Consider the following 27,979-nt stretch of genomic DNA (forward strand, 5'->3'; position numbering starts at 1 on the left):
GAGTGATGGGGGTTCAGGCAAAAGCCAGGCTATGGATTGCATTGCTAAATGCTCCATCAGAGTGCAATGGTCGCCTGTCCTTTTTTTAAGTGATGATGTGGGTTTAGCCTGTGCTGTATGTATGTATGTATGGGTGGCTGACTGCCACCCACCCAGAGAGTGTATGGGAGGCTGGTTGGCTGCCAGCCTTCCTTCCATTCCTATGAGTAATGTGAGTGCTCATGAAGGGGACATGGTTGGGTCCACCCCTTTCCCGGTTATCCCCTCTAGGCCTTTTGGCTTAGATCAAGTGTAAAAATAGAAAGGATCTAGCGACAGATCGCATCCTGAGGCACGTTTTTTTTTGTGTGAATACTTGCACTTGGGTGACTTGTGAGCACATACTGATACATACGTTCCCTATCTGGGGACCATAAATTAAATGGATTTTTGAGAAAGGGAGCTGATTTGGAAGCTTGCTTCTGTCGCCCTATGCATTGACCCGATGTGGCAGTATATTCGGGTAGTGAACAGTGCACCACCCCATTCCAGTGTTAAACAAGAAAGATTCTCATTTAATCCTCCGTGGGTGAGAATTTGAGTTTGAGAATTGGAGACCAAAATGATGAGTTGCACTGACTGGTTTATGAACGTCTATTCATTTAGCGTTTTAATGACCATGTTTGCACACTGATTGGTGTAAAAAAATAAAATAAAACTAAATAATAATAATCTAGCACACCTGTGCAGGTTTGACATGACATGACAGGTAGCTGTCTTGTGGGTGGTGCTGAATCCTGTTAAATGACGTGAGGGTCTCATGCCTATACACAAGGGTGTGTCATTGCTGTTGCTTGACCATGCATTGGTATCTGTGGTCAGTGAATGATAAAAACAAAATTTACCATCCATTGATGGATGGGAAATCCGCCATGAGGCATTTGTTTTTAGAAACTGCTGCTCACAACCAATGTTGCAATGGAGTGTCTCCATCTGCTGGTGGTATTGGAAAGGCATTAGTGCTATGACAGGGTCTGAAGAAGAAGAAGAAGAAGAAGAAGACGGAAAAAAATATATATAAAAAGAAAAAGAGAGAGAGAGAGAGAGAGAGACTGACTTAGTGAGCGAGTGAGTGAGAGAGTGAGAGTGAGTGAGAGTGAATGAGTGAGTGAGTGATTGAGTGAGTGAGTGAGTGAGAACAAATGAGTTAAAGCAAGTGAGTGAGAGAGATCGAATGAATGAAAGTCTGAATGACAGAAAGAAAAAAGGATGAAGAAAGAAGCATGAAGAAAAAAAAATGTATATGGAGTTGCTGACATGAGTGCAATCTACAAAGCCGTTGAGGCTGATCCTCATGGGAGGATTATTGCACCAGGACCCTTAGCACTTTTAAAATGCCATTCAATGCCACGGGCTAGATGTAAACTGCAGATGACCATGTTGTGGTAGTTACCATGGATACCCAAGTGATGTGTGAGCTAACACATAGGCCCAACAGATTCCAAGAAGGCCAGAATCACCAGCGGCACCACCATCGATTGTCAGGTCACCCGGATTCAGCAAATACCAGAGTCCAAAATGATGCAGGTTTATACTGTTAATTTTCAGTTTATCGTTACAGTTGGTGTTATTCCATGTCGGAAGGGACGCAGCTACAGCCAGTGGGGTAACTAGAGACAGGCAGGCAGCTATGTGCAACAAAGGTAGGCGTGTTGTTTTCATATGCAGATCTGAAATATTGTCTTATATGCAAGAGGAGGAGTGATGGGGGTTCAGGCAAAAGCCAGGCTATGGATTGCATTGCTAAATGCTCCATCAGAGTGCAATGGTCGCCTGTCCTTTTTTTAAGTGATGATGTGGGTTTAGCCTGTGCTGTATGTATGTATGTATGGGTGGCTGACTGCCACCCACCCAGAGAGTGTATGGGAGGCTGGTTGGCTGCCAGCCTTCCTTCCATTCCTATGAGTAATGTGAGTGCTCATGAAGGGGACATGGTTGGGTCCACCCCTTTCCCGGTTATCCCCTCTAGGCCTTTTGGCTTAGATCAAGTGTAAAAATAGAAAGGATCTTGCGACAGATCGCATCCTGAGGCACGTTTTTTTTTGTGTGAATACTTGCACTTGGGTGACTTGTGAGCACATACTGATACATACGTTCCCTATCTGGGGACCATAAATTAAATGGATTTTTGAGAAAGGGAGCTGATTTGGAAGCTTGCTTCTGTCGCCCTATGCATTGACCCGATGTGGCAGTATATTCGGGTAGTGAACAGTGCACCACCCCATTCCAGTGTTAAACAAGAAAGATTCTCATTTAATCCTCCGTGGGTGAGAATTTGAGTTTGAGAATTGGAGACCAAAATGATGAGTTGCACTGACTGGTTTATGAACGTCTATTCATTTAGCGTTTTAATGACCATGTTTGCACACTGATTGGTGTAAAAAAATAAAATAAAACTAAATAATAATAATCTAGCACACCTGTGCAGGTTTGACATGACATGACAGGTAGCTGTCTTGTGGGTGGTGCTGAATCCTGTTAAATGACGTGAGGGTCTCATGCCTATACACAAGGGTGTGTCATTGCTGTTGCTTGACCATGCATTGGTATCTGTGGTCAGTGAATGATAAAAACAAAATTTACCATCCATTGATGGATGGGAAATCCGCCATGAGGCATTTGTTTTTAGAAACTGCTGCTCACAACCAATGTTGCAATGGAGTGTCTCCATCTGCTGGTGGTATTGGAAAGGCATTAGTGCTATGACAGGGTCTGAAGAAGAAGAAGAAGAAGAAGAAGAAGAAGACGGAAAAAAATATATATAAAAAGAAAAAGAGAGAGAGAGAGAGAGAGAGACTGACTTAGTGAGCGAGTGAGTGAGAGAGTGAGAGTGAGTGAGAGTGAATGAGTGAGTGAGTGATTGAGTGAGTGAGTGAGTGAGAACAAATGAGTTAAAGCAAGTGAGTGAGAGAGATCGAATGAATGAAAGTCTGAATGACAGAAAGAAAAAAGGATGAAGAAAGAAGCATGAAGAAAAAAAAATGTATATGGAGTTGCTGACATGAGTGCAATCTACAAAGCCGTTGAGGCTGATCCTCATGGGAGGATTATTGCACCAGGACCCTTAGCACTTTTAAAATGCCATTCAATGCCACGGGCTAGATGTAAACTGCAGATGACCATGTTGTGGTAGTTACCATGGATACCCAAGTGATGTGTGAGCTAACACATAGGCCCAACAGATTCCAAGAAGGCCAGAATCACCAGCGGCACCACCATCGATTGTCAGGTCACCCGGATTCAGCAAATACCAGAGTCCAAAATGATGGGGGTTTATACTGTTAATTTTCAGTTTATCGTTACAGTTGGTGTTATTCCATGTCGGAAGGGACGCAGCTACAGCCAGTGGGGTAACTAGAGACAGGCAGGCAGCTATGTGCAACAAAGGTAGGCGTGTTGTTTTCATATGCAGATCTGAAATATTGTCTTATATGCAAGAGGAGGAGTGATGGGGGTTCAGGCAAAAGCCAGGCTATGGATTGCATTGCTAAATGCTCCATCAGAGTGCAATGGTCGCCTGTCCTTTTTTTAAGTGATGATGTGGGTTTAGCCTGTGCTGTATGTATGTATGTATGGGTGGCTGACTGCCACCCACCCAGAGAGTGTATGGGAGGCTGGTTGGCTGCCAGCCTTCCTTCCATTCCTATGAGTAATGTGAGTGCTCATGAAGGGGACATGGTTGGGTCCACCCCTTTCCCGGTTATCCCCTCTAGGCCTTTTGGCTTAGATCAAGTGTAAAAATAGAAAGGATCTTGCGACAGATCGCATCCTGAGGCACGTTTTTTTTTGTGTGAATACTTGCACTTGGGTGACTTGTGAGCACATACTGATACATACGTTCCCTATCTGGGGACCATAAATTAAATGGATTTTTGAGAAAGGGAGCTGATTTGGAAGCTTGCTTCTGTCGCCCTATGCATTGACCCGATGTGGCAGTATATTCGGGTAGTGAACAGTGCACCACCCCATTCCAGTGTTAAACAAGAAAGATTCTCATTTAATCCTCCGTGGGTGAGAATTTGAGTTTGAGAATTGGAGACCAAAATGATGAGTTGCACTGACTGGTTTATGAACGTCTATTCATTTAGCGTTTTAATGACCATGTTTGCACACTGATTGGTGTAAAAAAATAAAATAAAACTAAATAATAATAATCTAGCACACCTGTGCAGGTTTGACATGACATGACAGGTAGCTGTCTTGTGGGTGGTGCTGAATCCTGTTAAATGACGTGAGGGTCTCATGCCTATACACAAGGGTGTGTCATTGCTGTTGCTTGACCATGCATTGGTATCTGTGGTCAGTGAATGATAAAAACAAAATTTACCATCCATTGATGGATGGGAAATCCGCCATGAGGCATTTGTTTTTAGAAACTGCTGCTCACAACCAATGTTGCAATGGAGTGTCTCCATCTGCTGGTGGTATTGGAAAGGCATTAGTGCTATGACAGGGTCTGAAGAAGAAGAAGAAGAAGAAGAAGAAGAAGACGGAAAAAAATATATATAAAAAGAAAAAGAGAGAGAGAGAGAGAGAGAGAGACTGACTTAGTGAGCGAGTGAGTGAGAGAGTGAGAGTGAGTGAGAGTGAATGAGTGAGTGAGTGATTGAGTGAGTGAGTGAGTGAGAACAAATGAGTTAAAGCAAGTGAGTGAGAGAGATCGAATGAATGAAAGTCTGAATGACAGAAAGAAAAAAGGATGAAGAAAGAAGCATGAAGAAAAAAAAATGTATATGGAGTTGCTGACATGAGTGCAATCTACAAAGCCGTTGAGGCTGATCCTCATGGGAGGATTATTGCACCAGGACCCTTAGCACTTTTAAAATGCCATTCAATGCCACGGGCTAGATGTAAACTGCAGATGACCATGTTGTGGTAGTTACCATGGATACCCAAGTGATGTGTGAGCTAACACATAGGCCCAACAGATTCCAAGAAGGCCAGAATCACCAGCGGCACCACCATCGATTGTCAGGTCACCCGGATTCAGCAAATACCAGAGTCCAAAATGATGCAGGTTTATACTGTTAATTTTCAGTTTATCGTTACAGTTGGTGTTATTCCATGTCGGAAGGGACGCAGCTACAGCCAGTGGGGTAACTAGAGACAGGCAGGCAGCTATGTGCAACAAAGGTAGGCGTGTTGTTTTCATATGCAGATCTGAAATATTGTCTTATATGCAAGAGGAGGAGTGATGGGGGTTCAGGCAAAAGCCAGGCTATGGATTGCATTGCTAAATGCTCCATCAGAGTGCAATGGTCGCCTGTCCTTTTTTTAAGTGATGATGTGGGTTTAGCCTGTGCTGTATGTATGTATGTATGGGTGGCTGACTGCCACCCACCCAGAGAGTGTATGGGAGGCTGGTTGGCTGCCAGCCTTCCTTCCATTCCTATGAGTAATGTGAGTGCTCATGAAGGGGACATGGTTGGGTCCACCCCTTTCCCGGTTATCCCCTCTAGGCCTTTTGGCTTAGATCAAGTGTAAAAATAGAAAGGATCTTGCGACAGATCGCATCCTGAGGCACGTTTTTTTTTGTGTGAATACTTGCACTTGGGTGACTTGTGAGCACATACTGATACATACGTTCCCTATCTGGGGACCATAAATTAAATGGATTTTTGAGAAAGGGAGCTGATTTGGAAGCTTGCTTCTGTCGCCCTATGCATTGACCCGATGTGGCAGTATATTCGGGTAGTGAACAGTGCACCACCCCATTCCAGTGTTAAACAAGAAAGATTCTCATTTAATCCTCCGTGGGTGAGAATTTGAGTTTGAGAATTGGAGACCAAAATGATGAGTTGCACTGACTGGTTTATGAACGTCTATTCATTTAGCGTTTTAATGACCATGTTTGCACACTGATTGGTGTAAAAAAATAAAATAAAACTAAATAATAATAATCTAGCACACCTGTGCAGGTTTGACATGACATGACAGGTAGCTGTCTTGTGGGTGGTGCTGAATCCTGTTAAATGACGTGAGGGTCTCATGCCTATACACAAGGGTGTGTCATTGCTGTTGCTTGACCATGCATTGGTATCCGTGGTCAGTGAATGATAAAAACAAAATTTACCATCCATTGATGGATGGGAAATCCGCCATGAGGCATTTGTTTTTAGAAACTGCTGCTCACAACCAATGTTGCAATGGAGTGTCTCCATCTGCTGGTGGTATTGGAAAGGCATTAGTGCTATGACAGGGTCTGAAGAAGAAGAAGAAGAAGAAGAAGACGGAAAAAAATATATATAAAAAGAAAAAGAGAGAGAGAGAGAGAGAGAGAGACTGACTTAGTGAGCGAGTGAGTGAGAGAGTGAGAGTGAGTGAGAGTGAATGAGTGAGTGAGTGATTGAGTGAGTGAGTGAGTGAGAACAAATGAGTTAAAGCAAGTGAGTGAGAGAGATCGAATGAATGAAAGTCTGAATGACAGAAAGAAAAAAGGATGAAGAAAGAAGCATGAAGAAAAAAAAATGTATATGGAGTTGCTGACATGAGTGCAATCTACAAAGCCGTTGAGGCTGATCCTCATGGGAGGATTATTGCACCAGGACCCTTAGCACTTTTAAAATGCCATTCAATGCCACGGGCTAGATGTAAACTGCAGATGACCATGTTGTGGTAGTTACCATGGATACCCAAGTGATGTGTGAGCTAACACATAGGCCCAACAGATTCCAAGAAGGCCAGAATCACCAGCGGCACCACCATCGATTGTCAGGTCACCCGGATTCAGCAAATACCAGAGTCCAAAATGATGCAGGTTTATACTGTTAATTTTCAGTTTATCGTTACAGTTGGTGTTATTCCATGTCGGAAGGGACGCAGCTACAGCCAGTGGGGTAACTAGAGACAGGCAGGCAGCTATGTGCAACAAAGGTAGGCGTGTTGTTTTCATATGCAGATCTGAAATATTGTCTTATATGCAAGAGGAGGAGTGATGGGGGTTCAGGCAAAAGCCAGGCTATGGATTGCATTGCTAAATGCTCCATCAGAGTGCAATGGTCGCCTGTCCTTTTTTTAAGTGATGATGTGGGTTTAGCCTGTGCTGTATGTATGTATGTATGGGTGGCTGACTGCCACCCACCCAGAGAGTGTATGGGAGGCTGGTTGGCTGCCAGCCTTCCTTCCATTCCTATGAGTAATGTGAGTGCTCATGAAGGGGACATGGTTGGGTCCACCCCTTTCCCGGTTATCCCCTCTAGGCCTTTTGGCTTAGATCAAGTGTAAAAATAGAAAGGATCTTGCGACAGATCGCATCCTGAGGCACGTTTTTTTTTGTGTGAATACTTGCACTTGGGTGACTTGTGAGCACATACTGATACATACGTTCCCTATCTGGGGACCATAAATTAAATGGATTTTTGAGAAAGGGAGCTGATTTGGAAGCTTGCTTCTGTCGCCCTATGCATTGACCCGATGTGGCAGTATATTCGGGTAGTGAACAGTGCACCACCCCATTCCAGTGTTAAACAAGAAAGATTCTCATTTAATCCTCCGTGGGTGAGAATTTGAGTTTGAGAATTGGAGACCAAAATGATGAGTTGCACTGACTGGTTTATGAACGTCTATTCATTTAGCGTTTTAATGACCATGTTTGCACACTGATTGGTGTAAAAAAATAAAATAAAACTAAATAATAATAATCTAGCACACCTGTGCAGGTTTGACATGACATGACAGGTAGCTGTCTTGTGGGTGGTGCTGAATCCTGTTAAATGACGTGAGGGTCTCATGCCTATACACAAGGGTGTGTCATTGCTGTTGCTTGACCATGCATTGGTATCTGTGGTCAGTGAATGATAAAAACAAAATTTACCATCCATTGATGGATGGGAAATCCGCCATGAGGCATTTGTTTTTAGAAACTGCTGCTCACAACCAATGTTGCAATGGAGTGTCTCCATCTGCTGGTGGTATTGGAAAGGCATTAGTGCTATGACAGGGTCTGAAGAAGAAGAAGAAGAAGAAGAAGACGGAAAAAAATATATATAAAAAGAAAAAGAGAGAGAGAGAGAGAGAGAGACTGACTTAGTGAGCGAGTGAGTGAGAGAGTGAGAGTGAGTGAGAGTGAATGAGTGAGTGAGTGATTGAGTGAGTGAGTGAGTGAGAACAAATGAGTTAAAGCAAGTGAGTGAGAGAGATCGAATGAATGAAAGTCTGAATGACAGAAAGAAAAAAGGATGAAGAAAGAAGCATGAAGAAAAAAAAATGTATATGGAGTTGCTGACATGAGTGCAATCTACAAAGCCGTTGAGGCTGATCCTCATGGGAGGATTATTGCACCAGGACCCTTAGCACTTTTAAAATGCCATTCAATGCCACGGGCTAGATGTAAACTGCAGATGACCATGTTGTGGTAGTTACCATGGATACCCAAGTGATGTGTGAGCTAACACATAGGCCCAACAGATTCCAAGAAGGCCAGAATCACCAGCGGCACCACCATCGATTGTCAGGTCACCCGGATTCAGCAAATACCAGAGTCCAAAATGATGCAGGTTTATACTGTTAATTTTCAGTTTATCGTTACAGTTGGTGTTATTCCATGTCGGAAGGGACGCAGCTACAGCCAGTGGGGTAACTAGAGACAGGCAGGCAGCTATGTGCAACAAAGGTAGGCGTGTTGTTTTCATATGCAGATCTGAAATATTGTCTTATATGCAAGAGGAGGAGTGATGGGGGTTCAGGCAAAAGCCAGGCTATGGATTGCATTGCTAAATGCTCCATCAGAGTGCAATGGTCGCCTGTCCTTTTTTTAAGTGATGATGTGGGTTTAGCCTGTGCTGTATGTATGTATGTATGGGTGGCTGACTGCCACCCACCCAGAGAGTGTATGGGAGGCTGGTTGGCTGCCAGCCTTCCTTCCATTCCTATGAGTAATGTGAGTGCTCATGAAGGGGACATGGTTGGGTCCACCCCTTTCCCGGTTATCCCCTCTAGGCCTTTTGGCTTAGATCAAGTGTAAAAATAGAAAGGATCTTGCGACAGATCGCATCCTGAGGCACGTTTTTTTTTGTGTGAATACTTGCACTTGGGTGACTTGTGAGCACATACTGATACATACGTTCCCTATCTGGGGACCATAAATTAAATGGATTTTTGAGAAAGGGAGCTGATTTGGAAGCTTGCTTCTGTCGCCCTATGCATTGACCCGATGTGGCAGTATATTCGGGTAGTGAACAGTGCACCACCCCATTCCAGTGTTAAACAAGAAAGATTCTCATTTAATCCTCCGTGGGTGAGAATTTGAGTTTGAGAATTGGAGACCAAAATGATGAGTTGCACTGACTGGTTTATGAACGTCTATTCATTTAGCGTTTTAATGACCATGTTTGCACACTGATTGGTGTAAAAAAATAAAATAAAACTAAATAATAATAATCTAGCACACCTGTGCAGGTTTGACATGACATGACAGGTAGCTGTCTTGTGGGTGGTGCTGAATCCTGTTAAATGACGTGAGGGTCTCATGCCTATACACAAGGGTGTGTCATTGCTGTTGCTTGACCATGCATTGGTATCTGTGGTCAGTGAATGATAAAAACAAAATTTACCATCCATTGATGGATGGGAAATCCGCCATGAGGCATTTGTTTTTAGAAACTGCTGCTCACAACCAATGTTGCAATGGAGTGTCTCCATCTGCTGGTGGTATTGGAAAGGCATTAGTGCTATGACAGGGTCTGAAGAAGAAGAAGAAGAAGAAGAAGAAGAAGACGGAAAAAAATATATATAAAAAGAAAAAGAGAGAGAGAGAGAGAGAGACTGACTTAGTGAGCGAGTGAGTGAGAGAGTGAGAGTGAGTGAGAGTGAATGAGTGAGTGAGTGATTGAGTGAGTGAGTGAGTGAGAACAAATGAGTTAAAGCAAGTGAGTGAGAGAGATCGAATGAATGAAAGTCTGAATGACAGAAAGAAAAAAGGATGAAGAAAGAAGCATGAAGAAAAAAAAATGTATATGGAGTTGCTGACATGAGTGCAATCTACAAAGCCGTTGAGGCTGATCCTCATGGGAGGATTATTGCACCAGGACCCTTAGCACTTTTAAAATGCCATTCAATGCCACGGGCTAGATGTAAACTGCAGATGACCATGTTGTGGTAGTTACCATGGATACCCAAGTGATGTGTGAGCTAACACATAGGCCCAACAGATTCCAAGAAGGCCAGAATCACCAGCGGCACCACCATCGATTGTCAGGTCACCCGGATTCAGCAAATACCAGAGTCCAAAATGATGCAGGTTTATACTGTTAATTTTCAGTTTATCGTTACAGTTGGTGTTATTCCATGTCGGAAGGGACGCAGCTACAGCCAGTGGGGTAACTAGAGACAGGCAGGCAGCTATGTGCAACAAAGGTAGGCGTGTTGTTTTCATATGCAGATCTGAAATATTGTCTTATATGCAAGAGGAGGAGTGATGGGGGTTCAGGCAAAAGCCAGGCTATGGATTGCATTGCTAAATGCTCCATCAGAGTGCAATGGTCGCCTGTCCTTTTTTTAAGTGATGATGTGGGTTTAGCCTGTGCTGTATGTATGTATGTATGGGTGGCTGACTGCCACCCACCCAGAGAGTGTATGGGAGGCTGGTTGGCTGCCAGCCTTCCTTCCATTCCTATGAGTAATGTGAGTGCTCATGAAGGGGACATGGTTGGGTCCACCCCTTTCCCGGTTATCCCCTCTAGGCCTTTTGGCTTAGATCAAGTGTAAAAAAAGAAAGGATCTTGCGACAGATCGCATCCTGAGGCACGTTTTTTTTTGTGTGAATACTTGCACTTGGGTGACTTGTGAGCACATACTGATACATACGTTCCCTATCTGGGGACCATAAATTAAATGGATTTTTGAGAAAGGGAGCTGATTTGGAAGCTTGCTTCTGTCGCCCTATGCATTGACCCGATGTGGCAGTATATTCGGGTAGTGAACAGTGCACCACCCCATTCCAGTGTTAAACAAGAAAGATTCTCATTTAATCCTCCGTGGGTGAGAATTTGAGTTTGAGAATTGGAGACCAAAATGATGAGTTGCACTGACTGGTTTATGAACGTCTATTCATTTAGCGTTTTAATGACCATGTTTGCACACTGATTGGTGTAAAAAAATAAAATAAAACTAAATAATAATAATCTAGCACACCTGTGCAGGTTTGACATGACATGACAGGTAGCTGTCTTGTGGGTGGTGCTGAATCCTGTTAAATGACGTGAGGGTCTCATGCCTATACACAAGGGTGTGTCATTGCTGTTGCTTGACCATGCATTGGTATCTGTGGTCAGTGAATGATAAAAACAAAATTTACCATCCATTGATGGATGGGAAATCCGCCATGAGGCATTTGTTTTTAGAAACTGCTGCTCACAACCAATGTTGCAATGGAGTGTCTCCATCTGCTGGTGGTATTGGAAAGGCATTAGTGCTATGACAGGGTCTGAAGAAGAAGAAGAAGAAGAAGAAGAAGAAGACGGAAAAAAATATATATAAAAAGAAAAAGAGAGAGAGAGAGAGAGAGAGACTGACTTAGTGAGCGAGTGAGTGAGAGAGTGAGAGTGAGTGAGAGTGAATGAGTGAGTGAGTGATTGAGTGAGTGAGTGAGTGAGAACAAATGAGTTAAAGCAAGTGAGTGAGAGAGATCGAATGAATGAAAGTCTGAATGACAGAAAGAAAAAAGGATGAAGAAAGAAGCATGAAGAAAAAAAAATGTATATGGAGTTGCTGACATGAGTGCAATCTACAAAGCCGTTGAGGCTGATCCTCATGGGAGGATTATTGCACCAGGACCCTTAGCACTTTTAAAATGCCATTCAATGCCACGGGCTAGATGTAAACTGCAGATGACCATGTTGTGGTAGTTACCATGGATACCCAAGTGATGTGTGAGCTAACACATAGGCCCAACAGATTCCAAGAAGGCCAGAATCACCAGCGGCACCACCATCGATTGTCAGGTCACCCGGATTCAGCAAATACCAGAGTCCAAAATGATGCAGGTTTATACTGTTAATTTTCAGTTTATCGTTACAGTTGGTGTTATTCCATGTCGGAAGGGACGCAGCTACAGCCAGTGGGGTAACTAGAGACAGGCAGGCAGCTATGTGCAACAAAGGTAGGCGTGTTGTTTTCATATGCAGATCTGAAATATTGTCTTATATGCAAGAGGAGGAGTGATGGGGGTTCAGGCAAAAGCCAGGCTATGGATTGCATTGCTAAATGCTCCATCAGAGTGCAATGGTCGCCTGTCCTTTTTTTAAGTGATGATGTGGGTTTAGCCTGTGCTGTATGTATGTATGTATGGGTGGCTGACTGCCACCCACCCAGAGAGTGTATGGGAGGCTGGTTGGCTGCCAGCCTTCCTTCCATTCCTATGAGTAATGTGAGTGCTCATGAAGGGGACATGGTTGGGTCCACCCCTTTCCCGGTTATCCCCTCTAGGCCTTTTGGCTTAGATCAAGTGTAAAAATAGAAAGGATCTTGCGACAGATCGCATCCTGAGGCACGTTTTTTTTTGTGTGAATACTTGCACTTGGGTGACTTGTGAGCACATACTGATACATACGTTCCCTATCTGGGGACCATAAATTAAATGGATTTTTGAGAAAGGGAGCTGATTTGGAAGCTTGCTTCTGTCGCCCTATGCATTGACCCGATGTGGCAGTATATTCGGGTAGTGAACAGTGCACCACCCCATTCCAGTGTTAAACAAGAAAGATTCTCATTTAATCCTCCGTGGGTGAGAATTTGAGTTTGAGAATTGGAGACCAAAATGATGAGTTGCACTGACTGGTTTATGAACGTCTATTCATTTAGCGTTTTAATGACCATGTTTGCACACTGATTGGTGTAAAAAAATAAAATAAAACTAAATAATAATAATCTAGCACACCTGTGCAGGTTTGACATGACATGACAGGTAGCTGTCTTGTGGGTGGTGCTGAATCCTGTTAAATGACGTGAGGGTCTCATGCCTATACACAAGGGTGTGTCATTGCTGTTGCTTGACCATGCATTGGTATCTGTGGTCAGTGAATGATAAAAACAAAATTTACCATCCATTGATGGATGGGAAATCCGCCATGAGGCATTTGTTTTTAGAAACTGCTGCTCACAACCAATGTTGCAATGGAGTGTCTCCATCTGCTGGTGGTATTGGAAAGGCATTAGTGCTATGACAGGGTCTGAAGAAGAAGAAGAAGAAGAAGAAGAAGAAGACGGAAAAAAATATATATAAAAAGAAAAAGAGAGAGAGAGAGAGAGAGAGACTGACTTAGTGAGCGAGTGAGTGAGAGAGTGAGAGTGAGTGAGAGTGAATGAGTGAGTGAGTGATTGAGTGAGTGAGTGAGTGAGAACAAATGAGTTAAAGCAAGTGAGTGAGAGAGATCGAATGAATGAAAGTCTGAATGACAGAAAGAAAAAAGGATGAAGAAAGAAGCATGAAGAAAAAAAAATGTATATGGAGTTGCTGACATGAGTGCAATCTACAAAGCCGTTGAGGCTGATCCTCATGGGAGGATTATTGCACCAGGACCCTTAGCACTTTTAAAATGCCATTCAATGCCACGGGCTAGATGTAAACTGCAGATGACCATGTTGTGGTAGTTACCATGGATACCCAAGTGATGTGTGAGCTAACACATAGGCCCAACAGATTCCAAGAAGGCCAGAATCACCAGCGGCACCACCATCGATTGTCAGGTCACCCGGATTCAGCAAATACCAGAGTCCAAAATGATGCAGGTTTATACTGTTAATTTTCAGTTTATCGTTACAGTTGGTGTTATTCCATGTCGGAAGGGACGCAGCTACAGCCAGTGGGGTAACTAGAGACAGGCAGGCAGCTATGTGCAACAAAGGTAGGCGTGTTGTTTTCATATGCAGATCTGAAATATTGTCTTATATGCAAGAGGAGGAGTGATGGGGGTTCAGGCAAAAGCCAGGCTATGGATTGCATTGCTAAATGCTCCATCAGAGTGCAATGGTCGCCTGTCCTTTTTTTAAGTGATGATGTGGGTTTAGCCTGTGCTGTATGTATGTATGTATGGGTGGCTGACTGCCACCCACCCAGAGAGTGTATGGGAGGCTGGTTGGCTGCCAGCCTTCCTTCCATTCCTATGAGTAATGTGAGTGCTCATGAAGGGGACATGGTTGGGTCCACCCCTTTCCCGGTTATCCCCTCTAGGCCTTTTGGCTTAGATCAAGTGTAAAAATAGAAAGGATCTTGCGACAGATCGCATCCTGAGGCACGTTTTTTTTTGTGTGAATACTTGCACTTGGGTGACTTGTGAGCACATACTGATACATACGTTCCCTATCTGGGGACCATAAATTAAATGGATTTTTGAGAAAGGGAGCTGATTTGGAAGCTTGCTTCTGTCGCCCTATGCATTGACCCGATGTGGCAGTATATTCGGGTAGTGAACAGTGCACCACCCCATTCCAGTGTTAAACAAGAAAGATTCTCATTTAATCCTCCGTGGGTGAGAATTTGAGTTTGAGAATTGGAGACCAAAATGATGAGTTGCACTGACTGGTTTATGAACGTCTATTCATTTAGCGTTTTAATGACCATGTTTGCACACTGATTGGTGTAAAAAAATAAAATAAAACTAAATAATAATAATCTAGCACACCTGTGCAGGTTTGACATGACATGACAGGTAGCTGTCTTGTGGGTGGTGCTGAATCCTGTTAAATGACGTGAGGGTCTCATGCCTATACACAAGGGTGTGTCATTGCTGTTGCTTGACCATGCATTGGTATCTGTGGTCAGTGAATGATAAAAACAAAATTTACCATCCATTGATGGATGGGAAATCCGCCATGAGGCATTTGTTTTTAGAAACTGCTGCTCACAACCAATGTTGCAATGGAGTGTCTCCATCTGCTGGTGGTATTGGAAAGGCATTAGTGCTATGACAGGGTCTGAAGAAGAAGAAGAAGAAGAAGAAGACGGAAAAAAATATATATAAAAAGAAAAAGAGAGAGAGAGAGAGAGAGAGACTGACTTAGTGAGCGAGTGAGTGAGAGAGTGAGAGTGAGTGAGAGTGAATGAGTGAGTGAGTGATTGAGTGAGTGAGTGAGTGAGAACAAATGAGTTAAAGCAAGTGAGTGAGAGAGATCGAATGAATGAAAGTCTGAATGACAGAAAGAAAAAAGGATGAAGAAAGAAGCATGAAGAAAAAAAAATGTATATGGAGTTGCTGACATGAGTGCAATCTACAAAGCCGTTGAGGCTGATCCTCATGGGAGGATTATTGCACCAGGACCCTTAGCACTTTTAAAATGCCATTCAATGCCACGGGCTAGATGTAAACTGCAGATGACCATGTTGTGGTAGTTACCATGGATACCCAAGTGATGTGTGAGCTAACACATAGGCCCAACAGATTCCAAGAAGGCCAGAATCACCAGCGGCACCACCATCGATTGTCAGGTCACCCGGATTCAGCAAATACCAGAGTCCAAAATGATGCAGGTTTATACTGTTAATTTTCAGTTTATCGTTACAGTTGGTGTTATTCCATGTCGGAAGGGACGCAGCTACAGCCAGTGGGGTAACTAGAGACAGGCAGGCAGCTATGTGCAACAAAGGTAGGCGTGTTGTTTTCATATGCAGATCTGAAATATTGTCTTATATGCAAGAGGAGGAGTGATGGGGGTTCAGGCAAAAGCCAGGCTATGGATTGCATTGCTAAATGCTCCATCAGAGTGCAATGGTCGCCTGTCCTTTTTTTAAGTGATGATGTGGGTTTAGCCTGTGCTGTATGTATGTATGTATGGGTGGCTGACTGCCACCCACCCAGAGAGTGTATGGGAGGCTGGTTGGCTGCCAGCCTTCCTTCCATTCCTATGAGTAATGTGAGTGCTCATGAAGGGGACATGGTTGGGTCCACCCCTTTCCCGGTTATCCCCTCTAGGCCTTTTGGCTTAGATCAAGTGTAAAAATAGAAAGGATCTTGCGACAGATCGCATCCTGAGGCACGTTTTTTTTTTGTGTGAATACTTGCACTTGGGTGACTTGTGAGCACATACTGATACATACGTTCCCTATCTGGGGACCATAAATTAAATGGATTTTTGAGAAAGGGAGCTGATTTGGAAGCTTGCTTCTGTCGCCCTATGCATTGACCCGATGTGGCAGTATATTCGGGTAGTGAACAGTGCACCACCCCATTCCAGTGTTAAACAAGAAAGATTCTCATTTAATCCTCCGTGGGTGAGAATTTGAGTTTGAGAATTGGAGACCAAAATGATGAGTTGCACTGACTGGTTTATGAACGTCTATTCATTTAGCGTTTTAATGACCATGTTTGCACACTGATTGGTGTAAAAAAATAAAATAAAACTAAATAATAATAATCTAGCACACCTGTGCAGGTTTGACATGACATGACAGGTAGCTGTCTTGTGGGTGGTGCTGAATCCTGTTAAATGACGTGAGGGTCTCATGCCTATACACAAGGGTGTGTCATTGCTGTTGCTTGACCATGCATTGGTATCTGTGGTCAGTGAATGATAAAAACAAAATTTACCATCCATTGATGGATGGGAAATCCGCCATGAGGCATTTGTTTTTAGAAACTGCTGCTCACAACCAATGTTGCAATGGAGTGTCTCCATCTGCTGGTGGTATTGGAAAGGCATTAGTGCTATGACAGGGTCTGAAGAAGAAGAAGAAGAAGAAGAAGAAGAAGAAGAAGAAGACGGAAAAAAATATATATAAAAAGAAAAAGAGAGAGAGAGAGAGAGAGAGACTGACTTAGTGAGCGAGTGAGTGAGAGAGTGAGAGTGAGTGAGAGTGAATGAGTGAGTGAGTGATTGAGTGAGTGAGTGAGTGAGTGAGAACAAATGAGTTAAAGCAAGTGAGTGAGAGAGATCGAATGAATGAAAGTCTGAATGACAGAAAGAAAAAAGGATGAAGAAAGAAGCATGAAGAAAAAAAAATGTATATGGAGTTGCTGACATGAGTGCAATCTACAAAGCCGTTGAGGCTGATCCTCATGGGAGGATTATTGCACCAGGACCCTTAGCACTTTTAAAATGCCATTCAATGCCACGGGCTAGATGTAAACTGCAGATGACCATGTTGTGGTAGTTACCATGGATACCCAAGTGATGTGTGAGCTAACACATAGGCCCAACAGATTCCAAGAAGGCCAGAATCACCAGCGGCACCACCATCGATTGTCAGGTCACCCGGATTCAGCAAATACCAGAGTCCAAAATGATGCAGGTTTATACTGTTAATTTTCAGTTTATCGTTACAGTTGGTGTTATTCCATGTCGGAAGGGACGCAGCTACAGCCAGTGGGGTAACTAGAGACAGGCAGGCAGCTATGTGCAACAAAGGTAGGCGTGTTGTTTTCATATGCAGATCTGAAATATTGTCTTATATGCAAGAGGAGGAGTGATGGGGGTTCAGGCAAAAGCCAGGCTATGGATTGCATTGCTAAATGCTCCATCAGAGTGCAATGGTCGCCTGTCCTTTTTTTAAGTGATGATGTGGGTTTAGCCTGTGCTGTATGTATGTATGTATGGGTGGCTGACTGCCACCCACCCAGAGAGTGTATGGGAGGCTGGTTGGCTGCCAGCCTTCCTTCCATTCCTATGAGTAATGTGAGTGCTCATGAAGGGGACATGGTTGGGTCCACCCCTTTCCCGGTTATCCCCTCTAGGCCTTTTGGCTTAGATCAAGTGTAAAAATAGAAAGGATCTTGCGACAGATCGCATCCTGAGGCACGTTTTTTTTTGTGTGAATACTTGCACTTGGGTGACTTGTGAGCACATACTGATACATACGTTCCCTATCTGGGGACCATAAATTAAATGGATTTTTGAGAAAGGGAGCTGATTTGGAAGCTTGCTTCTGTCGCCCTATGCATTGACCCGATGTGGCAGTATATTCGGGTAGTGAACAGTGCACCACCCCATTCCAGTGTTAAACAAGAAAGATTCTCATTTAATCCTCCGTGGGTGAGAATTTGAGTTTGAGAATTGGAGACCAAAATGATGAGTTGCACTGACTGGTTTATGAACGTCTATTCATTTAGCGTTTTAATGACCATGTTTGCACACTGATTGGTGTAAAAAAATAAAATAAAACTAAATAATAATAATCTAGCACACCTGTGCAGGTTTGACATGACATGACAGGTAGCTGTCTTGTGGGTGGTGCTGAATCCTGTTAAATGACGTGAGGGTCTCATGCCTATACACAAGGGTGTGTCATTGCTGTTGCTTGACCATGCATTGGTATCTGTGGTCAGTGAATGATAAAAACAAAATTTACCATCCATTGATGGATGGGAAATTCGCCATGAGGCATTTGTTTTTAGAAACTGCTGCTCACAACCAATGTTGCAATGGAGTGTCTCCATCTGCTGGTGGTATTGGAAAGGCATTAGTGCTATGACAGGGTCTGAAGAAGAAGAAGAAGAAGAAGAAGAAGAAGACGGAAAAAAATATATATAAAAAGAAAAAGAGAGAGAGAGAGAGAGAGAGACTGACTTAGTGAGCGAGTGAGTGAGAGAGTGAGAGTGAGTGAGAGTGAATGAGTGAGTGAGTGATTGAGTGAGTGAGTGAGTGAGAACAAATGAGTTAAAGCAAGTGAGTGAGAGAGATCGAATGAATGAAAGTCTGAATGACAGAAAGAAAAAAGGATGAAGAAAGAAGCATGAAGAAAAAAAAATGTATATGGAGTTGCTGACATGAGTGCAATCTACAAAGCCGTTGAGGCTGATCCTCATGGGAGGATTATTGCACCAGGACCCTTAGCACTTTTAAAATGCCATTCAATGCCACGGGCTAGATGTAAACTGCAGATGACCATGTTGTGGTAGTTACCATGGATACCCAAGTGATGTGTGAGCTAACACATAGGCCCAACAAATTCCAAGAAGGCCAGAATCACCAGCGGCACCACCATCGATTGTCAGGTCACCCGGATTCAGCAAATACCAGAGTCCAAAATGATGCAGGTTTATACTGTTAATTTTCAGTTTATCGTTACAGTTGGTGTTATTCCATGTCGGAAGGGACGCAGCTACAGCCAGTGGGGTAACTAGAGACAGGCAGGCAGCTATGTGCAACAAAGGTAGGCGTGTTGTTTTCATATGCAGATCTGAAATATTGTCTTATATGCAAGAGGAGGAGTGATGGGGGTTCAGGCAAAAGCCAGGCTATGGATTGCATTGCTAAATGCTCCATCAGAGTGCAATGGTCGCCTGTCCTTTTTTTAAGTGATGATGTGGGTTTAGCCTGTGCTGTATGTATGTATGTATGGGTGGCTGACTGCCACCCACCCAGAGAGTGTATGGGAGGCTGGTTGGCTGCCAGCCTTCCTTCCATTCCTATGAGTAATGTGAGTGCTCATGAAGGGGACATGGTTGGGTCCACCCCTTTCCCGGTTATCCCCTCTAGGCCTTTTGGCTTAGATCAAGTGTAAAAATAGAAAGGATCTTGCGACAGATCGCATCCTGAGGCACGTTTTTTTTTGTGTGAATACTTGCACTTGGGTGACTTGTGAGCACATACTGATACATACGTTCCCTATCTGGGGACCATAAATTAAATGGATTTTTGAGAAAGGGAGCTGATTTGGAAGCTTGCTTCTGTCGCCCTATGCATTGACCCGATGTGGCAGTATATTCGGGTAGTGAACAGTGCACCACCCCATTCCAGTGTTAAACAAGAAAGATTCTCATTTAATCCTCCGTGGGTGAGAATTTGAGTTTGAGAATTGGAGACCAAAATGATGAGTTGCACTGACTGGTTTATGAACGTCTATTCATTTAGCGTTTTAATGACCATGTTTGCACACTGATTGGTGTAAAAAAATAAAATAAAACTAAATAATAATAATCTAGCACACCTGTGCAGGTTTGACATGACATGACAGGTAGCTGTCTTGTGGGTGGTGCTGAATCCTGTTAAATGACGTGAGGGTCTCATGCCTATACACAAGGGTGTGTCATTGCTGTTGCTTGACCATGCATTGGTATCTGTGGTCAGTGAATGATAAAAACAAAATTTACCATCCATTGATGGATGGGAAATCCGCCATGAGGCATTTGTTTTTAGAAACTGCTGCTCACAACCAATGTTGCAATGGAGTGTCTCCATCTGCTGGTGGTATTGGAAAGGCATTAGTGCTATGACAGGGTCTGAAGAAGAAGAAGAAGAAGAAGAAGAAGAAGACGGAAAAAAATATATATAAAAAGAAAAAGAGAGAGAGAGAGAGAGAGACTGACTTAGTGAGCGACTGAGTGAGAGAGTGAGAGTGAGTGAGAGTGAATGAGTGAGTGAGTGATTGAGTGAGTGAGTGAGTGAGAACAAATGAGTTAAAGCAAGTGAGTGAGAGAGATCGAATGAATGAAAGTCTGAATGACAGAAAGAAAAAAGGATGAAGAAAGAAGCATGAAGAAAAAAAAATGTATATGGAGTTGCTGACATGAGTGCAATCTACAAAGCCGTTGAGGCTGATCCTCATGGGAGGATTATTGCACCAGGACCCTTAGCACTTTTAAAATGCCATTCAATGCCACGGGCTAGATGTAAACTGCAGATGACCATGTTGTGGTAGTTACCATGGATACCCAAGTGATGTGTGAGCTAACACATAGGCCCAACAGATTCCAAGAAGGCCAGAATCACCAGCGGCACCACCATCGATTGTCAGGTCACCCGGATTCAGCAAATACCAGAGTCCAAAATGATGCAGGTTTATACTGTTAATTTTCAGTTTATCGTTACAGTTGGTGTTATTCCATGTCGGAAGGGACGCAGCTACAGCCAGTGGGGTAACTAGAGACAGGCAGGCAGCTATGTGCAACAAAGGTAGGCGTGTTGTTTTCATATGCAGATCTGAAATATTGTCTTATATGCAAGAGGAGGAGTGATGGGGGTTCAGGCAAAAGCCAGGCTATGGATTGCATTGCTAAATGCTCCATCAGAGTGCAATGGTCGCCTGTCCTTTTTTTAAGTGATGATGTGGGTTTAGCCTGTGCTGTATGTATGTATGGGTGGCTGACTGCCACCCACCCAGAGAGTGTATGGGAGGCTGGTAGGCTGCCAGCCTTCCTTCCATTCCTATGAGTAATGTGAGTGCTCATGAAGGGGACATGGTTGGGTCCACCCCTTTCCCGGTTATCCCCTCTAGGCCTTTTGGCTTAGATCAAGTGTAAAAATAGAAAGGATCTTGCGACAGATCGCATCCTGAGGCACGTTTTTTTTTGTGTGAATACTTGCACTTGGGTGACTTGTGAGCACATACTGATACATACGTTCCCTATCTGGGGACCATAAATTAAATGGATTTTTGAGAAAGGGAGCTGATTTGGAAGCTTGCTTCTGTCGCCCTATGCATTGACCCGATGTGGCAGTATATTCGGGTAGTGAACAGTGCACCACCCCATTCCAGTGTTAAACAAGAAAGATTCTCATTTAATCCTCCGTGGGTGAGAATTTGAGTTTGAGAATTGGAGACCAAAATGATGAGTTGCACTGACTGGTTTATGAACGTCTATTCATTTAGCGTTTTAATGACCATGTTTGCACACTGATTGGTGTAAAAAAATAAAATAAAACTAAATAATAATAATCTAGCACACCTGTGCAGGTTTGACATGACATGACAGGTAGCTGTCTTGTGGGTGGTGCTGAATCCTGTTAAATGACGTGAGGGTCTCATGCCTATACACAAGGGTGTGTCATTGCTGTTGCTTGACCATGCATTGGTATCTGTGGTCAGTGAATGATAAAAACAAAATTTACCATCCATTGATGGATGGGAAATCCGCCATGAGGCATTTGTTTTTAGAAACTGCTGCTCACAACCAATGTTGCAATGGAGTGTCTCCATCTGCTGGTGGTATTGGAAAGGCATTAGTGCTATGACAGGGTCTGAAGAAGAAGAAGAAGAAGAAGAAGAAGAAGACGGAAAAAAATATATATAAAAAGAAAAAGAGAGAGAGAGAGAGAGAGAGAGACTGACTTAGTGAGCGAGTGAGTGAGAGAGTGAGAGTGAGTGAGAGTGAATGAGTGAGTGAGTGATTGAGTGAGTGAGTGAGTGAGAACAAATGAGTTAAAGCAAGTGAGTGAGAGAGATCGAATGAATGAAAGTCTGAATGACAGAAAGAAAAAAGGATGAAGAAAGAAGCATGAAGAAAAAAAAATGTATATGGAGTTGCTGACATGAGTGCAATCTACAAAGCCGTTGAGGCTGATCCTCATGGGAGGATTATTGCACCAGGACCCTTAGCACTTTTAAAATGCCATTCAATGCCACGGGCTAGATGTAAACTGCAGATGACCATGTTGTGGTAGTTACCATGGATACCCAAGTGATGTGTGAGCTAACACATAGGCCCAACAGATTCCAAGAAGGCCAGAATCACCAGCGGCACCACCATCGATTGTCAGGTCACCCGGATTCAGCAAATACCAGAGTCCAAAATGATGCAGGTTTATACTGTTAATTTTCAGTTTATCGTTACAGTTGGTGTTATTCCATGTCGGAAGGGACGCAGCTACAGCCAGTGGGGTAACTAGAGACAGGCAGGCAGCTATGTGCAACAAAGGTAGGCGTGTTGTTTTCATATGCAGATCTGAAATATTGTCTTATATGCAAGAGGAGGAGTGATGGGGGTTCAGGCAAAAGCCAGGCTATGGATTGCATTGCTAAATGCTCCATCAGAGTGCAATGGTCGCCTGTCCTTTTTTTAAGTGATGATGTGGGTTTAGCCTGTGCTGTATGTATGTATGTATGGGTGGCTGACTGCCACCCACCCAGAGAGTGTATGGGAGGCTGGTTGGCTGCCAGCCTTCCTTCCATTCCTATGAGTAATGTGAGTGCTCATGAAGGGGACATGGTTGGGTCCACCCCTTTCCCGGTTATCCCCTCTAGGCCTTTTGGCTTAGATCAAGTGTAAAAATAGAAAGGATCTTGCGACAGATCGCATCCTGAGGCACGTTTTTTTTTGTGTGAATACTTGCACTTGGGTGACTTGTGAGCACATACTGATACATACGTTCCCTATCTGGGGACCATAAATTAAATGGATTTTTGAGAAAGGGAGCTGATTTGGAAGCTTGCTTCTGTCGCCCTATGCATTGACCCGATGTGGCAGTATATTCGGGTAGTGAACAGTGCACCACCCCATTCCAGTGTTAAACAAGAAAGATTCTCATTTAATCCTCCGTGGGTGAGAATTTGAGTTTGAGAATTGGAGACCAAAATGATGAGTTGCACTGACTGGTTTATGAACGTCTATTCATTTAGCGTTTTAATGACCATGTTTGCACACTGATTGGTGTAAAAAAATAAAATAAAACTAAATAATAATAATCTAGCACACCTGTGCAGGTTTGACATGACATGACAGGTAGCTGTCTTGTGGGTGGTGCTGAATCCTGTTAAATGACGTGAGGGTCTCATGCCTATACACAAGGGTGTGTCATTGCTGTTGCTTGACCATGCATTGGTATCTGTGGTCAGTGAATGATAAAAACAAAATTTACCATCCATTGATGGATGGGAAATCCGCCATGAGGCATTTGTTTTTAGAAACTGCTGCTCACAACCAATGTTGCAATGGAGTGTCTCCATCTGCTGGTGGTATTGGAAAGGCATTAGTGCTATGACAGGGTCTGAAGAAGAAGAAGAAGAAGAAGAAGAAGAAGACGGAAAAAAATATATATAAAAAGAAAAAGAGAGAGAGAGAGAGAGACTGACTTAGTGAGCGAGTGAGTGAGAGAGTGAGAGTGAGTGAGAGTGAATGAGTGAGTGAGTGATTGAGTGAGTGAGTGAGTGAGAACAAATGAGTTAAAGCAAGTGAGTGAGAGAGATCGAATGAATGAAAGTCTGAATGACAGAAAGAAAAAAGGATGAAGAAAGAAGCATGAAGAAAAAAAAATGTATATGGAGTTGCTGACATGAGTGCAATCTACAAAGCCGTTGAGGCTGATCCTCATGGGAGGATTATTGCACCAGGACCCTTAGCACTTTTAAAATGCCATTCAATGCCACGGGCTAGATGTAAACTGCAGATGACCATGTTGTGGTAGTTACCATGGATACCCAAGTGATGTGTGAGCTAACACATAGGCCCAACAGATTCCAAGAAGGCCAGAATCACCAGCGGCACCACCATCGATTGTCAGGTCACCCGGATTCAGCAAATACCAGAGTCCAAAATGATGCAGGTTTATACTGTTAATTTTCAGTTTATCGTTACAGTTGGTGTTATTCCATGTCGGAAGGGACGCAGCTACAGCCAGTGGGGTAACTAGAGACAGGCAGGCAGCTATGTGCAACAAAGGTAGGCGTGTTGTTTTCATATGCAGATCTGAAATATTGTCTTATATGCAAGAGGAGGAGTGATGGGGGTTCAGGCAAAAGCCAGGCTATGGATTGCATTGCTAAATGCTCCATCAGAGTGCAATGGTCGCCTGTCCTTTTTTTAAGTGATGATGTGGGTTTAGCCTGTGCTGTATGTATGTATGTATGGGTGGCTGACTGCCACCCACCCAGAGAGTGTATGGGAGGCTGGTTGGCTGCCAGCCTTCCTTCCATTCCTATGAGTAATGTGAGTGCTCATGAAGGGGACATGGTTGGGTCCACCCCTTTCCCGGTTATCCCCTCTAGGCCTTTTGGCTTAGATCAAGTGTAAAAATAGAAAGGATCTTGCGACAGATCGCATCCTGAGGCATGTTTTTTTTTGTGTGAATACTTGCACTTGGGTGACTTGTGAGCACATACTGATACATACGTTCCCTATCTGGGGACCATAAATTAAATGGATTTTTGAGAAAGGGAGCTGATTTGGAAGCTTGCTTCTGTCGCCCTATGCATTGACCCGATGTGGCAGTATATTCGGGTAGTGAACAGTGCACCACCCCATTCCAGTGTTAAACAAGAAAGATTCTCATTTAATCCTCCGTGGGTGAGAATTTGAGTTTGAGAATTGGAGACCAAAATGATGAGTTGCACTGACTGGTTTATGAACGTCTATTCATTTAGCGTTTTAATGACCATGTTTGCACACTGATTGGTGTAAAAAAATAAAATAAAACTAAATAATAATAATCTAGCACACCTGTGCAGGTTTGACATGACATGACAGGTAGCTGTCTTGTGGGTGGTGCTGAATCCTGTTAAATGACGTGAGGGTCTCATGCCTATACACAAGGGTGTGTCATTGCTGTTGCTTGACCATGCATTGGTATCTGTGGTCAGTGAATGATAAAAACAAAATTTACCATCCATTGATGGATGGGAAATCCGCCATGAGGCATTTGTTTTTAGAAACTGCTGCTCACAACCAATGTTGCAATGGAGTGTCTCCATCTGCTGGTGGTATTGGAAAGGCATTAGTGCTATGACAGGGTCTGAAGAAGAAGAAGAAGAAGAAGAAGAAGAAGAAGACGGAAAAAAATATATATAAAAAGAAAAAGAGAGAGAGAGAGAGAGAGAGACTGACTTAGTGAGCGAGTGAGTGAGAGAGTGAGAGTGAGTGAGAGTGAATGAGTGAGTGAGTGATTGAGTGAGTGAGTGAGTGAGAACAAATGAGTTAAAGCAAGTGAGTGAGAGAGATCGAATGAATGAAAGTCTGAATGACAGAAAGAAAAAAGGATGAAGAAAGAAGCATGAAGAAAAAAAAATGTATATGGAGTTGCTGACATGAGTGCAATCTACAAAGCCGTTGAGGCTGATCCTCATGGGAGGATTATTGCACCAGGACCCTTAGCACTTTTAAAATGCCATTCAATGCCACGGGCTAGATGTAAACTGCAGATGACCATGTTGTGGTAGTTACCATGGATACCCAAGTGATGTGTGAGCTAACACATAGGCCCAACAGATTCCAAGAAGGCCAGAATCACCAGCGGCACCACCATCGATTGTCAGGTCACCCGGATTCAGCAAATACCAGAGTCCAAAATGATGCAGGTTTATACTGTTAATTTTCAGTTTATCGTTACAGTTGGTGTTATTCCATGTCGGAAGGGACGCAGCTACAGCCAGTGGGGTAACTAGAGACAGGCAGGCAGCTATGTGCAACAAAGGTAGGCGTGTTGTTTTCATATGCAGATCTGAAATATTGTCTTATATGCAAGAGGAGGAGTGATGGGGGTTCAGGCAAAAGCCAGGCTATGGATTGCATTGCTAAATGCTCCATCAGAGTGCAATGGTCGCCTGTCCTTTTTTTAAGTGATGATGTGGGTTTAGCCTGTGCTGTATGTATGTATGTATGGGTGGCTGACTGCCACCCACCCAGAGAGTGTATGGGAGGCTGGTTGGCTGCCAGCCTTCCTTCCATTCCTATGAGTAATGTGAGTGCTCATGAAGGGGACATGGTTGGGTCCACCCCTTTCCCGGTTATCCCCTCTAGGCCTTTTGGCTTAGATCAAGTGTAAAAATAGAAAGGATCTTGCGACAGATCGCATCCTGAGGCACGTTTTTTTTTGTGTGAATACTTGCACTTGGGTGACTTGTGAGCACATACTGATACATACGTTCCCTATCTGGGGACCATAAATTAAATGGATTTTTGAGAAAGGGAGCTGATTTGGAAGCTTGCTTCTGTCGCCCTATGCATTGACCCGATGTGGCAGTATATTCGGGTAGTGAACAGTGCACCACCCCATTCCAGTGTTAAACAAGAAAGATTCTCATTTAATCCTCCGTGGGTGAGAATTTGAGTTTGAGAATTGGAGACCAAAATGATGAGTTGCACTGACTGGTTTATGAACGTCTATTCATTTAGCGTTTTAATGACCATGTTTGCACACTGATTGGTGTAAAAAAATAAAATAAAACTAAATAATAATAATCTAGCACACCTGTGCAGGTTTGACATGACATGACAGGTAGCTGTCTTGTGGGTGGTGCTGAATCCTGTTAAATGACGTGAGGGTCTCATGCCTATACACAAGGGTGTGTCATTGCTGTTGCTTGACCATGCATTGGTATCTGTGGTCAGTGAATGATAAAAACAAAATTTACCATCCATTGATGGATGGGAAATCCGCCATGAGGCATTTGTTTTTAGAAACTGCTGCTCACAACCAATGTTGCAATGGAGTGTCTCCATCTGCTGGTGGTATTGGAAAGGCATTAGTGCTATGACAGGGTCTGAAGAAGAAGAAGAAGAAGAAGAAGACGGAAAAAAATATATATAAAAAGAAAAAGAGAGAGAGAGAGAGAGAGAGACTGACTTAGTGAGCGAGTGAGTGAGAGAGTGAGAGTGAGTGAGAGTGAATGAGTGAGTGAGTGATTGAGTGAGTGAGTGAGTGAGAACAAATGAGTTAAAGCAAGTGAGTGAGAGAGATCGAATGAATGAAAGTCTGAATGACAGAAAGAAAAAAGGATGAAGAAAGAAGCATGAAGAAAAAAAAATGTATATGGAGTTGCTGACATGAGTGCAATCTACAAAGCCGTTGAGGCTGATCCTCATGGGAGGATTATTGCACCAGGACCCTTAGCACTTTTAAAATGCCATTCAATGCCACGGGCTAGATGTAAACTGCAGATGACCATGTTGTGGTAGTTACCATGGATACCCAAGTGATGTGTGAGCTAACACATAGGCCCAACAGATTCCAAGAAGGCCAGAATCACCAGCGGCACCACCATCGATTGTCAGGTCACCCGGATTCAGCAAATACCAGAGTCCAAAATGATGCAGGTTTATACTGTTAATTTTCAGTTTATCGTTACAGTTGGTGTTATTCCATGTCGGAAGGGACGCAGCTACAGCCAGTGGGGTAACTAGAGACAGGCAGGCAGCTATGTGCAACAAAGGTAGGCGTGTTGTTTTCATATGCAGATCTGAAATATTGTCTTATATGCAAGAGGAGGAGTGATGGGGGTTCAGGCAAAAGCCAGGCTATGGATTGCATTGCTAAATGCTCCATCAGAGTGCAATGGTCGCCTGTCCTTTTTTTAAGTGAT

The 27,979-nt window shown here is 43.4% G+C and overlaps 16 pseudogenes; all 16 read left to right on the plus strand.

Annotated features, from left to right (window-relative positions):
- Nucleotides 1-259: 259 nt before the first annotated feature.
- On the plus strand, nucleotides 260-523 carry LOC130288413 (U2 spliceosomal RNA; annotated as a pseudogene).
- A 1,474-nt stretch (nucleotides 524-1,997) lies between these two features.
- On the plus strand, nucleotides 1,998-2,261 carry LOC130287875 (U2 spliceosomal RNA; annotated as a pseudogene).
- Nucleotides 2,262-3,741: 1,480 nt separating this feature from the next.
- On the plus strand, nucleotides 3,742-4,005 carry LOC130287887 (U2 spliceosomal RNA; annotated as a pseudogene).
- Nucleotides 4,006-5,487: 1,482 nt separating this feature from the next.
- Nucleotides 5,488-5,751, plus strand: LOC130287899 (U2 spliceosomal RNA; annotated as a pseudogene).
- A 1,476-nt stretch (nucleotides 5,752-7,227) lies between these two features.
- LOC130287910 (U2 spliceosomal RNA) lies at nucleotides 7,228-7,491 on the plus strand (annotated as a pseudogene).
- A 1,474-nt stretch (nucleotides 7,492-8,965) lies between these two features.
- LOC130287921 (U2 spliceosomal RNA) lies at nucleotides 8,966-9,229 on the plus strand (annotated as a pseudogene).
- Nucleotides 9,230-10,707: 1,478 nt separating this feature from the next.
- LOC130288832 (U2 spliceosomal RNA) lies at nucleotides 10,708-10,971 on the plus strand (annotated as a pseudogene).
- Nucleotides 10,972-12,451: 1,480 nt separating this feature from the next.
- Nucleotides 12,452-12,715, plus strand: LOC130287932 (U2 spliceosomal RNA; annotated as a pseudogene).
- A 1,480-nt stretch (nucleotides 12,716-14,195) lies between these two features.
- Nucleotides 14,196-14,459, plus strand: LOC130287943 (U2 spliceosomal RNA; annotated as a pseudogene).
- Nucleotides 14,460-15,933: 1,474 nt separating this feature from the next.
- LOC130288273 (U2 spliceosomal RNA) lies at nucleotides 15,934-16,198 on the plus strand (annotated as a pseudogene).
- A 1,493-nt stretch (nucleotides 16,199-17,691) lies between these two features.
- Nucleotides 17,692-17,955, plus strand: LOC130287955 (U2 spliceosomal RNA; annotated as a pseudogene).
- A 1,480-nt stretch (nucleotides 17,956-19,435) lies between these two features.
- LOC130287966 (U2 spliceosomal RNA) lies at nucleotides 19,436-19,699 on the plus strand (annotated as a pseudogene).
- Nucleotides 19,700-21,173: 1,474 nt separating this feature from the next.
- LOC130287977 (U2 spliceosomal RNA) lies at nucleotides 21,174-21,437 on the plus strand (annotated as a pseudogene).
- A 1,482-nt stretch (nucleotides 21,438-22,919) lies between these two features.
- Nucleotides 22,920-23,183, plus strand: LOC130287988 (U2 spliceosomal RNA; annotated as a pseudogene).
- A 1,476-nt stretch (nucleotides 23,184-24,659) lies between these two features.
- On the plus strand, nucleotides 24,660-24,923 carry LOC130288069 (U2 spliceosomal RNA; annotated as a pseudogene).
- Nucleotides 24,924-26,406: 1,483 nt separating this feature from the next.
- LOC130288000 (U2 spliceosomal RNA) lies at nucleotides 26,407-26,670 on the plus strand (annotated as a pseudogene).
- Nucleotides 26,671-27,979: the final 1,309 nt, after the last annotated feature.

The sequence above is a fragment of the Hyla sarda genome, chromosome 8 (assembly GCF_029499605.1).
Source record: "Hyla sarda isolate aHylSar1 chromosome 8, aHylSar1.hap1, whole genome shotgun sequence".
Classification (NCBI taxonomy): domain Eukaryota; kingdom Metazoa; phylum Chordata; class Amphibia; order Anura; family Hylidae; genus Hyla; species Hyla sarda.